The 12,741-nt window shown below is 40.5% G+C and overlaps 1 protein-coding gene across 1 annotated transcript in view; it reads right to left on the bottom strand.

Moving 5' to 3' along the window:
* FAM83B (family with sequence similarity 83 member B) overlaps positions 1-10,065 on the bottom strand; it is a 101,281-nt gene extending 91,216 nt beyond the window's left edge. The window contains exon 1 of the mRNA XM_035295933.3: positions 9,999-10,065. The gene's annotated coding sequence lies outside the window, so the exon portion shown is untranslated. The remainder of the gene's footprint in view (positions 1-9,998) is intronic.
* Positions 10,066-12,741: the final 2,676 nt, after the last annotated feature.

The raw sequence follows: 12,741 nt of genomic DNA, 5'->3' as shown, positions 1-12,741 counted from the left end.
AAAAACAGAAATAATGTTGTGCCAAGTATGTAAGTGGACACAAATTTATTTAGTTAGAATGCCAAATAATATTAAATATTAATAATATATCTAGCCTGGAAAGATTTTAGTTTTAACTTGGTTAAAGAGCCATATAAATAATCAGAATATCTAAAATAATCCCAATACCTACCAATTCTTTATTAGTAGTTTCCCTTAGGATTCACTTTTAATCAAGCCTGCCTAGACAGCTGTATCACAACTGAAATAATGTGTTTTTCTCTTTATATTACCCCAGAAACTGAAAACAAATCTGATCAGGCAGATTTTAATCTAGTTCAACTTTTTATTCTTTTCAAAATAACCTTTTTCGTTGGCTTCCTCACTTGTTTATAGACCACTTACACTAGGGAAGTTAATAAATAAGAAATAAAGAACTTTGGGAGGCCGAGGCGGGTGGATCACGAGGTCAAGAGATCAAGACTATCCTGGTCAACATGGTGAAATCCCGTCTCTACTAAAAATACAAAAAAAAAATTAGCTGGGCATGGTGGCGCATGCCTGTAATCCCAGCTACTCAGGTGGCTGAGGCAGGAGAATTGCCTGATCCCAGGAGGCGGAGGTTGTGGTGAGCCAAGATCGCGCCATTGCACTCCAGCCTGGTTAACAAGAGCGAAACTCTGTCTCAAAAAAAAAAAGAAAAAGAAAAGAAATAAAGAACTAAACCTTTTAAATGTGTAAAATGCTGCTAGATTTGTATAGACAGATTTCTAGGACTTGTGGCTTACACACGAACAGTAACTTGGTTTCCCAGCTTTCTCTATATACAATTGTGCTTAATTCCTCTGACAGTGGGGCTAACTTGCAAAACCGCAATTCTAAGACAAAGCTGATGTTTATGGAACTCTGCTAGTCACACTTGCTTACACCACATCTGAACCAGAAAATGCATCTGGCAGCTCATTTCACTTTCTTTTGTCCATAAGTCCTGTGTCAGCAAAACAGTGAGGGAGAAAGAGACAACTTGGCCACACAGTATCGCGACTATCACTGGCTTACTTACCACTCTGCACAATATACCTATGTATGTGTATGCGTGAGTCCATGGGTAAATCTTGCAGTTTCCACTCCTTTGCAGCTCAAAGTTCTAACTAATTTCAAAGACAGGCTCCTCTCTTAGTCTCTCAATTCAGCTTTCCCCAAAGAGTTGTGGCCAATATTTAGTAATTGCTACACCACTACATATCTTAAGCGAAAAGACCTTGGCACCCTTTTCGTGGAATGAATCATCACTGATTATGTTATCTAAACCTATCTTCTCTTTGTTTGTTTTAACCATCCTCTATACAAATTAAAAATATTTCTCATATGTATACAAAATAAACTGAATTATTTGGGATACAATGGCATTTCTACATTGTTACATTAAAAGCAAAGATGATTCACTTAACTCAAGTAATTATTTTATCAGATCATTTACTGTGTGTGTGATACATCCACACACATACTAGGATCTCAAGGGCTCCTGCCCCTACTTTTTGGTGAATCATATTTTGGATCCCCTCCAAATTTCTGTGGAATCACAATTTGGATCCAATGACCTTGGAGAGATTTAACTCCCTTCTTTTCTTCCAAATGTCTTATTCTAACTCCTTCACATACAAGATTTAACATGCTAAATGGGAGTAAAGACACTCCATAAACAAAATATAGAATTTCAAATAGTTTGAAGGCTCTATATTAATAACAGAGCGATGAGTTATGGCTTTGAGTATGAACCAAAGGTGACAGATTTCTCAGAGAATATACTGAGATATGAGTGTACATGAATTGGCCTAGTACCACACTAATAAGTGCTTTGGCAATAAAGCACTTTCTAGACTTCTTTCAATGTATACTGTCTGATGTTTTTCTCTGACATTAAGATACATAGAAATTGTGGCCATATGCTGTAATTTTCAATTACATGTATAAGTGATTTTCTACTTAGCTCTTTTGATATTTCAAAATCCTGAACTTTTCTGCATGAAAGACTGACACTCAAAACAGCTTTAATAATTCTAGTCTTTAATCAATTCATTACTAATTATTCATTTTACTGTACATGGGGCTGCCAGCATGTCTATATGCAGTTTCAATATCATTGTATTTATTTTTCTGTGAATTTACACACTTATTTAAATATTTTATTGCAATTTGAACTTATAATAAATTTTGAAAACTGGAAAAATGAAAATCCTGAAGTTAGTGACAGGATGTTTATAATCTGAATATAATTAAAGCAAATGGACTTCACTGTATGTGCCAAAAGAAGCAAATCTTTGGTTTTGATCAAATGACCATTGCACATATGTTCCATTGTGAAGAAAAGGAACAATTTTTTAAATATAAGAATACTAGAAACATATTGTTGAAAATTGTCCTTACAATGTTCGAAGAGTAATTGCCCATTTTATTTCTATTTTAGCTATTAAAAAATAAAATTTGCCTTGTATTAGAAAATAAAATTTGACTTTCATACATAGGCATACCTTGAAGATATTACAAACTGGGTTCCAGACACCACAATAAAGTGAGCATCACAATAAAACGAGTTAATACATTTTTTTTGGTTTCCCAGTGTGTATAAAAGTTATATTTACAACATACTATAGCCTATTAAGTGTGCAATAGTATCATGTCTAAAAAACTAATGAACAACCTTAGTCAAAAGATACCTTATCGCCAAAACAATGCTAACGACCATTTGGGCCTTCAGCAAGTCATAATCTTTTTGCCAGTGGAGGAGCTTGTCATGATGTTGATGGCTGCTGACTGATAAGGGTGGTGGCTGCTGAAGGGTGGGGTAGCTTTAGCAATTTCTTAAAATAAGACAATAACAAAGTTTGCCAGATAGATTGACTCTTCCTTTTCATAAATGATTTCTCTGTAGCATGCAATGTTGTTTAATAGCATTTTACATTTGGTGAACTTCTTTCAAAATTAGAGTCAATCTTCTCAAACCCTGCTGCTGCTTTACCAACTAAGTTTTTATAATATTCTAAACCCTTTGTTGTCATTTCAACAATGTTCATAGCATCTTCACCAAGAGAGTAGATCCCATCTCAAGAATCCATTTGTCTGTGAGAAGCAACACCACGTCCATTAAACTGTTACAACACTGAAGAAACCATACCACACCTTCAGCCTCCTCTTCTAATTCTATTAATAGTTCCTTTGCTGTTTCCTTGCTATTTCCACAATATCTGCAATTATGTCCTCCACAAAAGTCTTGAACCTTTCCAAGACATCTACAAGAGTCAGAATTAACTTCTTTCATACTGCGGTTAACATTGCTATTTTGATCTCCTCCCACGGATCATAAATGTTCTTAATGGCATGTAAAGTGGTGAATTCTTTCCAGATTTTCAATTTATTTTGCTCAGAGTTATTAGAGGTATCACTGTCTATGGCAGCTACGGCCTTTTGAAATGTCTTTCTTAAATAATAAGACTTAAAAGTCAAAATCACTTCATGATCCATGTGCTATGGAATAAATGTTATGTTAGCAGGCATGAAGACAACATTAATGTCCATCAGCTCTCTTAGGTAACCAGGTGCATTGTATATAAGCATTAATATTTTGAAAAGAACTTTTTTTTTTTTCTGAGAAGTAGGTCTCAACACTGGGCTTAAAAAAATCAGTAAACCTTGCTGTAAACAGATGTGCTCTCATCTGGGCTTTGTTGTTCCATTTACAAAGCACAGGCAGACTAGATTTAGAATAATTTTAAACACCTTAGACATTCTGGGATGGTAAATGAGCACTGTCTTCAACTTAAAGTCACCAGCTGTATTAGCCCCTAAAAAGGCAGTCGGCCTATCCTTTGAAGCTTTGAAGCCAAGCACTGAGTTTCCCTTTCTAACTCTGAAATACTAGATGGCATCTTCTTCCAATAGAAGGATGTTTTGCCCACATTAAAAATGTGTTGTTTAGTGTCACCTTCTTCAACAATTAGCTAGATTTTCTGGCTAACTTGCTACAGCTTCTCCAACAGCACTTGCTTCTTCACTTTGCACATTTATGTTTTGGAAACAGCTTCTTTCCCTAAACCTCAGGAACCAACCTCTGCTAGTTTCATATCTTTCTCCTGCAGCTTCCTCATCTCTCTCAGCCTTCACAGACTTGAAGAGAGTTAAAGTCTTGCTCTGGATTAGACTTTGGCTGAGAATGTTGTGGCTGATCTATCCAGGGGTGTCTAATCTTTTGACTTCCCTGGGCCATACTGAAAGAAGAATTGTCTTGGGCTACACATAAAACACACTAACACTAACAACAGCTAACAGGCTAAAAAAAAAAAGTTGCAACAAAAATTGCATAATCTTTTAAGAAAATTTACAAGTTTGGGTTGGACAGCATTTAAAGCCGTCCTAGGCTGCACGTGGCCTGCAAGCCACAGATTGAACAAGATTGAATTCTAGACCAATAAAACTTTCTCTCTATCAGCAATAATGCTATTTTGTTCTCTCATCATGTGTGTGTTTACTGGAGTAGCACTTTTAATTTCCTTCAACAACTTTTCCTTTGCTTTCACAACTTGGATAATTGTCTAGTACAAGAGGTCTAGCTTTTGGCCTGTCTCAGCTTTTAACATGACTTCCTCACTGAGCTTAGTCATTTCTAGCTTTTGATTTAAAGTGAGGGCACGCAACTCTTCCTTTCCCTTGAACATTTAAAGGCCCTGCGAGTTATCAAGTAGCCTAATTTCAATACTGTGCCCAAGGAGTGGGAAAGAGACAGGGAATTGGCCAGTTGGTGGAGCAGTCTGAACACATACCACATTTAAGGATTAAGTTCACTGTCATATGTGCACATGGTTTGCAGCACCCCAAAACAATTACAAGAGTAGCATCAGAGATAATCACCACAAAAGATATAATAACAAAGAAGTTTGAAATATTGTGAGAATTACCAAAATGTGACACAGAGACACCAAGAGAGGACATGCTGTTGGAAAAAATGGCACTGACAGACTTGCTTGAGGCTGTATTGTCAGAAACCTTCAATTAGTAAAAACACAATTGCTGCAAAGTACAATAGAGCAAAGCACAAAATAACGAGATACGCTTCTAATTTACTTGTACAGATTTTTAGAATACTAAAGTAGAGAACTGAGCTGATAAAGATGACAGACAGAAATAAAGAACTGTAAATAAATAAGCAGTTCAACAGATGGTGAAATAGACAAATAAAAGTAGGGAATGGGAGAGAAGAAAGAAGAAAGACTAATGGGTAAAAAGGTAAATCAGAAGGAATGAGAAGTGGTAGATAAAAAGGAAGGGAAGTAAAGAGAAAAACATAAAGGGAGGGAAGAGAAGAGATGCATGAAGAAAAAAAGAAGAGAAGGGACAAAAGGAGGAAAGGATGAGAAGCAACAAAAAAGATGAAAAGGCCAATAAAGATGAAAAAGGAAAGGAAGGGTTGAAACTAAAAAAAGAATCATGAGGGAACACTTAACAGTTACTCTAAAAGCACCTTAGCTACATTACCCTCTTCTTTAACAAATAACTCGAAGTTTATATTTATTAGAGAAAAATATAGTATTTTGAAACATCAGGAAACAACTGTTGAACGAGTCAAATGAGACTAGGTATTTGGAGTAACATACTGTTAAGAATTAAAGCCATCATTTCTAGTGCCTGAATATAAATGACAACTCAAACATCTCACGTTTAATGATTCCATTGCTACCATTGAGATGGAAGATGCCACTCTTTAGTTTTTTGAGCAATCCCATTGCTGGGTATATATCCAAAGGACTATAAATCGTTCTACTATAAGGACACATGCACACGAATGTTCATTGCAGCTGTTTACAATAGCAAAGACCTGGAACCAACCCAAATGCCCATCGATGATAGACTGGACAGGGAAAATGTGGCACATATACACCATGGAATATTATGTAGCAATCAAAAACAATGAGTTCATGTCCTTTGTAGGGACAGGGATGAACCTGGAGACCATCATTCTCAGCAAACTGACACAAGAACAGAAAATGAAATACCGCATGTTCTCACTCATAGGTGGGTGTTGAACAATGAGAACACATGGACGCAGGGAGGGGAGCACCACACACTAGAGTCTGTTGTGGGGAATGGGGAGGGGCAGCGGGGGCTGGGGAGTTGGGAAGGGATAGCCTGGGGAGAAATGCCAGATATAGGTGAAGGGGGGAAAGGCAGCAAATCACACTGCCACGTGTATACCTATGCAACTATCTTGCATGTTCTTCACATGTACCCCAAAACCTAAAATGCAATAAAAAAAAAGGAAAAGAAAATTGCCTTTTCTTCCCCAAGTAGTAAGTGATGTCTATGTAACAGAGAAGGAGACTGATGTTAAGAATGAAAATCCTTTGAAATGAAAATTTGGCCAAAGAAGTGGAAATAATAAGCTTCACAGTGAAACTCTGGGGAAACCTTAGTTAACATTATTTTATGATAGTCTCATAAGGCATCACAGAGAATTTCAGAGCAGTATGGGTGGGACACAGGAGTGATGACACAGTCTAAACCTTTTACAATACCAGTGAAAAACCTGCGAGGCCTAAAGAATGTTAATACTTTGTCAAAAACCATGACTATCCCAGGGCTGCTAATGTTCAATTTCACAAATGATTAATGAACACAAACACCATCGCTGTGACCTTCAGAGAATAGGAAGGAACTACAAGAATCAGTGGACTTGATCCATTTATTTATTTGTGTGTTTATAATTATCATTAGGTCCCTAAACAGGCAGCTTTCTAAGATCTAGGAATATCTTTTTACTTTCCTACCCCTGGAGAGACATATATTGCTTGGCAGATAATGGTCAATAAATATGTTTAATAACAGGATAGTATGAAAGAGCATAAAGTTAGAGTAGTTAAATAATCATCATCACTGAATAACTTCTCTATAAACTCTTTAACACAGGCCCCTGCCAGTAACCTGGAGATTACACCTGACCCTATGTCAGTATGCAAGAGAGGCTGACAGTGACTACTGTAAGTTCCCCGCGGACCAGTAATCTACAAATTATGTAAGACACAGATCAAAAGATAAATGTCATGTGCTCTTAGAGGACATCTAACTCCACTCCTAAGGACTGTGTAAAAATAGAAGACAAATTGGGCAGTAATTAGATGTCCCCAGAGGAAAAGTTTCCTATCATTCATGATCATGCGATTCCAGGACTTTCTAACATAAACAACATGTCCAGTGAAGATCCCTTATATTTGGATAATCTCTCCATCCAGGCTCACCTTCTGTACAGCCTCACAGCCACTAAAACCATCCTTTGTCTCCTCCCCCACCCCCACCTTCTGTATTAGCCCCCTGCCTCCTTAAAGCATCTCCTCCCCAGCCTACAGCCAACTTGCCCCCACTCCACCTCACCTCCACACATATCCTTTCCACTGAAGCCTACCAATTCCCCCAGCTCTTGTCTCAGGAGCCCACAGCACTCAGCCTGCCAGTCCCCTTGGGAAGCCTGCTTTACCCCTGGGGGCCGGGATACATCTAGACAGTGTCCATGCCCATTGGCACACCTCAGGAGGAAGGAAACTCCCACTGAAGACTGTAACACATTTTCTCAGAGAAATGTTGGCTTTGATTCTTGATGGAGTTTAAGTGCTATCTGTACAAATTTTTATCCATGGCATCCTTAAAATCTGGGCTGTGAATAACCGTCATTTAGAACTCTCTTTCCAAAGGGGAGCAGATGTATTCTGATGTTCAAATGAGAAATTCATCGACAAAATTCTGAAATACATTCCATTTCCAGATCAGAAATTAAAGAAACAAAAGCACATTTCAAAATGAACAAAACATTGTGTTTAACAAACTGAATTGTGAAACATCCGTGGAACATTCACATTTTGCAACGCATAAAGGGACAGACAGGCAAACTTACCTAACGAGCTAAACAAGGGCAACCTGAAATTTTAGTAATAATTAGTTAAATTAAGCTAAGTGGGCTCTTTTCAAAAGGTTTCCTCCAACCAGATTTATGTATTGGAAGAGTCCTGCTTTGATAGGCTCACAGTTTCACCTCAAGATTCTGGGCACTTAAAAGTATAATAACACTACATTTTCGCAACTCAGTATTATATAATGCAATTAAATGGGAAATAAGTAGGTGATTTGCTGCAAGGTGAGTCACAGGCAAGAAAATACTCAGTGAATGAACCGCCACCTTAAACTACAAAGAAAGGTAGAAGCTAGAGGGAATAAAATAGAAAGATTAATAAAATTAATTACTTCATCCCAAAAAAGTTTACCCAGTTAGAGTCATAAACTCAAGGGCACAAATGTAAAAAAATCACCGAGTCAGCACCAAAGGTGTGGTTTGTCTCCATCTATACAATCTCTTTCAGCAGCTGTTCAATTGGTGATGCTTCCCACAATAAATTCTCAGCATCTGCGGTTTAGAGCTTGCCAGCTTTAAAGGGAGGATCCACCCAGCCCCTTGGGCAGGCTCTAAAGGGTGTAACCAGAACCCTTAGTAAGAATATACACCAAGTGTGCCTGAGCCTCAAAGGCAAGGGGGTGGAATTTCCAAATGGAAGGCGTGAGGACTTCTACCTTTCTGGGGACTATAGGAAGGCAAGAGAGAAACGAAGCCAACAAAGACCTGCACTCCTAACTTTCCATCATGCTGTTTCACACATCATTCTCATTCTCCAATCAATTTGAACCCTCCCACTCACCCAGCACCTCTCTTCCCTCCAACCGTCAAAAAAAAAAAAAAAAAAATCCAACTTTTCCTTCTAAGTCCCTTTCATCACTGTCTCCTTTCCTGTTGCTTGTCAGCAATGATTCAGCCTCAGTCATGGATTTCCTCCGGGCTCTTGCACTTGTTAGGATGAGAAAGGGAAAGAAGGGAGGTACTGCCAGTAACCTGGCAAGATGTTTGGTAAATGGGAATTTGGAAATAAGCTGTTGGGTATGAAATTCTACCTTCAACTGCTTGCCACCTGCACACCTTCTTAGCATTCTGGCCGCCTGAGCTCTCATTTCCACTTCTAAGTCAGAAAGACCCTATTACCTCACCACTCCAACCATGGACAACGTGCTGTCCTGTGTTCCCATAACCTCCCAGTCTCCTCCTATAAAGTACTGTTGTCTCTCTACATACCTATGACTCCTGCAATGAACACAGACACATTCTCTGCCTCTTCCCTCACCTTATACAGGTAAATCCCCCCCCGCCCCCACATATCACACAGAATAGGCCTTAAGTCTCCAAGCCGCGTTCCAGCAGCAATCTGCTCAAGGCATCCGCTCCGCTTCTTCTAGATCGCTTACCATGATCTAGAGCAGTGGTTCTCAAAATTTGGTAGGTACAGACTCTCCTGGAGAGCTGCTGGGGAACAGACCCAGACTCAAGCCGATCCAAGGTTGAAAAACAGGTCGCTACCGGTCTACACCCAAAAACGGGATCCTATACCATTAAGAAACTGCGTGGAAAAACTTTGTCTTCTCAAGTTCGGCTCCCCACTCTGGACCTAAAGAACACCCACGCCCCTCTGCGACCTAAGCTCCCCCACCTTTTCCCGGGACCCCCCACCACCGCGCCCTCCGCTTCCACTCTGGATTTCCACCCACGAGGCACCTCCCAGCTGTCTCTCCTCCCGCCTCCTCTCCCGGGGTCCTCGGCGGACTCCTACACTAGGAAAGAGGAAACGAATCCAACGTCCACGAGGGGCGGTGCCTGTCCTCTGCCCGAGACAACTTTTCAAACTTCCCTACTCACTCTCACCCACACGACAGTGAAAGAAACGTAGAAAAGACTCAAGCGACTGAGTTCTGAGCCCTAGACAAAATCCAATCCCGCGCGCGCTCCCCAGGGGGAGGCCCCTCTGCCTTCTCTCCGCCGCGCGGGCCAGGGACGGATGAAGCCCCGGGCTCCCCAAGCACCCCGACCGCCCCAACCGCGCGCCCGCTGGGGTCCCGTCCGGCGAGGTCCGGGGCAGGGGAGCCGAAGCCCCACTTACCTCCAGGAGCGCCCCGAGCCGCGCGCAGCCGCGCCCGCCGCACCGCGCCCGCAGCCGCCGAAGGTGTGCCTCCCAGGAAGCTGCGAGTGCCGGGGCGAGGGCGGGGAGGGGAGGGGAGTTACCTGCCCAGCGTCAGGTCGGCGGAGGAAGGCTCATTCCGGCCCGAACCGCGCGTCGCAGAGTCAAGGTGCAGCGCTAGAGGAGGCGGGAGTGGGGACGGGTTGCTACAAGTCCCAAGTCGGGGCGCGCCAAACCCCGCGCAGCCAGAAGGCGCTCGGAACCTGTCTGAACTCAAAACACCCAACCCTTTCCCAGCGGAGAATAAAAAAGCCTTTCTTTCCTGCCCGCCCTCGGGGCTACGGGGCAGTTACAAGTCCCGACACCCTGTTCGTGGGCCGGGGCGAGGAGCGACCCCGGAGGACAGCTACGCTCACCTGGGAAGAAAGCGGATCTAGGCTGAGCGGGGCCCTAGTCCTGGCCTCGCTTTTCCCTGGGCTGGAGAGAGAGGCCCGGGGGCCGCGGGATGAGAGCAAGGGTTGTAGCACCCTCAAGAGTGTGGGGCGGATTCAGCCCACTGCTCAGCGCCTAAGAGTTTCAGGCTTGGAAAAGACGAAATGGGTGGAAAAGTAGAAGAAAAATTGCATGTACATGTACCTTTTTACGTAAAAGAATTTTAAATATCTTCAAAGATTTTGGTACTGACTCTCAACAGTCCTAGTTACGGATTTGGGATGAAAGGACATTGTTTAAAATAGGGATATGTGCGTGAAAAGCAGGTCACTCTAGGTGGGATACTGTGGAGCAATGTTACGGAAGTAGAGGCAGTATTATTTAGTTTTAACATAAAATACACGGCAATTAATAACATTTATTCTTTTAATTTCCTTGCCTACACCTCAGTAAATCATGAGTATTTATAATAATTTGTGTAATCACGTAGACTTCAAGATGTAGTCATTTGCAGCAAATGTTTAAAATGCAGCTTAGAACTGGAAGAATAAAATTTAGGGTAATAGGCATATTTGAAGCTTCTGACAATACATAAATTATCATAAAATGGAATTGACCCTTAAAAATGATTTTCATGACTATTTTGTCCCGAATAAAACAGTGTAGGAAAATGCTAAGCTATTAAGATTTGGATTAGTTCCTGACCGATGTGCTGATTTAGACTGAAGTATAAATTCGCATTAGTCTAGATACTGAAACATCAGAGCAAAGGCCAAAGTCAGAAAAGTAAAAGCAAGTTCCAGGGTACTACAAAGCTCATCAAACAAACCTTGGTTTCTGATCTGTAGTTTCTTTTTTTCAAAAGAATGTAGAGAATTTTGATGTTTTATGTATTTTTTCCTTCTGTTCCTAATTTTCACATCTCACTTTTCAATATTTTTTCAGTTCTCTTCCTCATTTTTGGCATGCAATCCTTTGACTAAATCAATATTCTCTATGTGATACTTCATATACTGGCATGTTTCTACAACCTTCGAGAATAATTCTGGATGTTTCTTAAAGGTGCAATATTTATGAATATTTTGAGACTGCACTTACCCTATTTTAAAAATATCAAGAATATATAGAGTAAAATGAGGCCCACAGGAAGTCTAATTTTCTTAAGATATGCACTCATGCTAAGTCACGTGAAATCACGAAGAAAGAAGGATAGCTACTGGAGTGTTCATTATTAAAAGCAAATAAAAGATCAGAAAATGTAAGTGGAGAGGGAAAATCTATTAAAGGTGTCACGCTATGTAAGCCCTTGCTATCCTTAATGGGATGGAAAAATACATAAAATTGATCTCACCTCTTAAGGAGCCTAGAAAGTAGGTGAGGAATGTGGACAGAATTTCACAGAACTATTAGAATTTGAGTTGGGTCCTGACTGATGAGCAAACTTGTCAGGAGAATGAAATTAGCAAGTGATTAGATGCTGAAGGAGCAGAGTAAAGGCTAGAGGAAGAGAGTTAAAGCAAGTTCTGGAACAATGCAAATCAATTACCTGATTTGGCCACGGGCATCACATGATTGTGGTGGAAGATACATTTAGAAATAAAGTTTAGACTAATTTTCTCACAGAATGACATCAAAATTATTTGCAATCTAAGATTGTTGTGAGAATTATAAATTAGATATGGCATGTGGAAAACATCCCAGTTCTTGATGTGTGGTAAGCCTGTAAGTGGCCATTACTCTTAATTATACTGGGAATCAGATTGGGAAGAACCCTGACTGCATGCTGAAAAATAGGGACTTCTGTCTCTTGCTGGTGATATGTTGACTAATCTAACAGCTGGTGCCTTTGGCATAAATTCTAGGGAGTCAGGAAGAGCAGATATGCCTTGCTGTGGTGTGAATAGTATGACAAGGGGAGGAATAGTGAAAATGAAAAGAAGTAAACCAATTTGAGAGCCAATGAGATTGAAAATCAACATGATGTGAGTTAGATAGATTGCATGTAGAATTTAAAGTGAAATAAATAACTAGGTTTTCTTTTCTTTTCTTTTTTTTTTTTTTTGTTGTTGTTGTTGTTGACATAGGAGCTCGCTCTGCCCCCTAGGCTAGAGTGAAGCGTCTCAACTCACTGCAACATCCAACTAACCGACTCAAGCAACCCTCCCACCTGAACCTCCCTAGTAGCTGGGATTACAGGTGCACACCACCAAATCCAGCTAATTTTTGCATTTTCTTGTATAGACAGGGTTTTGCCATGTGGCCCAAGCCACATGGGTTTTCACGCTCCTAAAAG

This window comes from Callithrix jacchus, chromosome 4 (genome assembly GCF_049354715.1).
Source record: "Callithrix jacchus isolate 240 chromosome 4, calJac240_pri, whole genome shotgun sequence".
NCBI classification, from domain to species: domain Eukaryota; kingdom Metazoa; phylum Chordata; class Mammalia; order Primates; family Cebidae; genus Callithrix; species Callithrix jacchus.
This window is presented reverse-complemented; position numbering and strand designations above follow the sequence as displayed.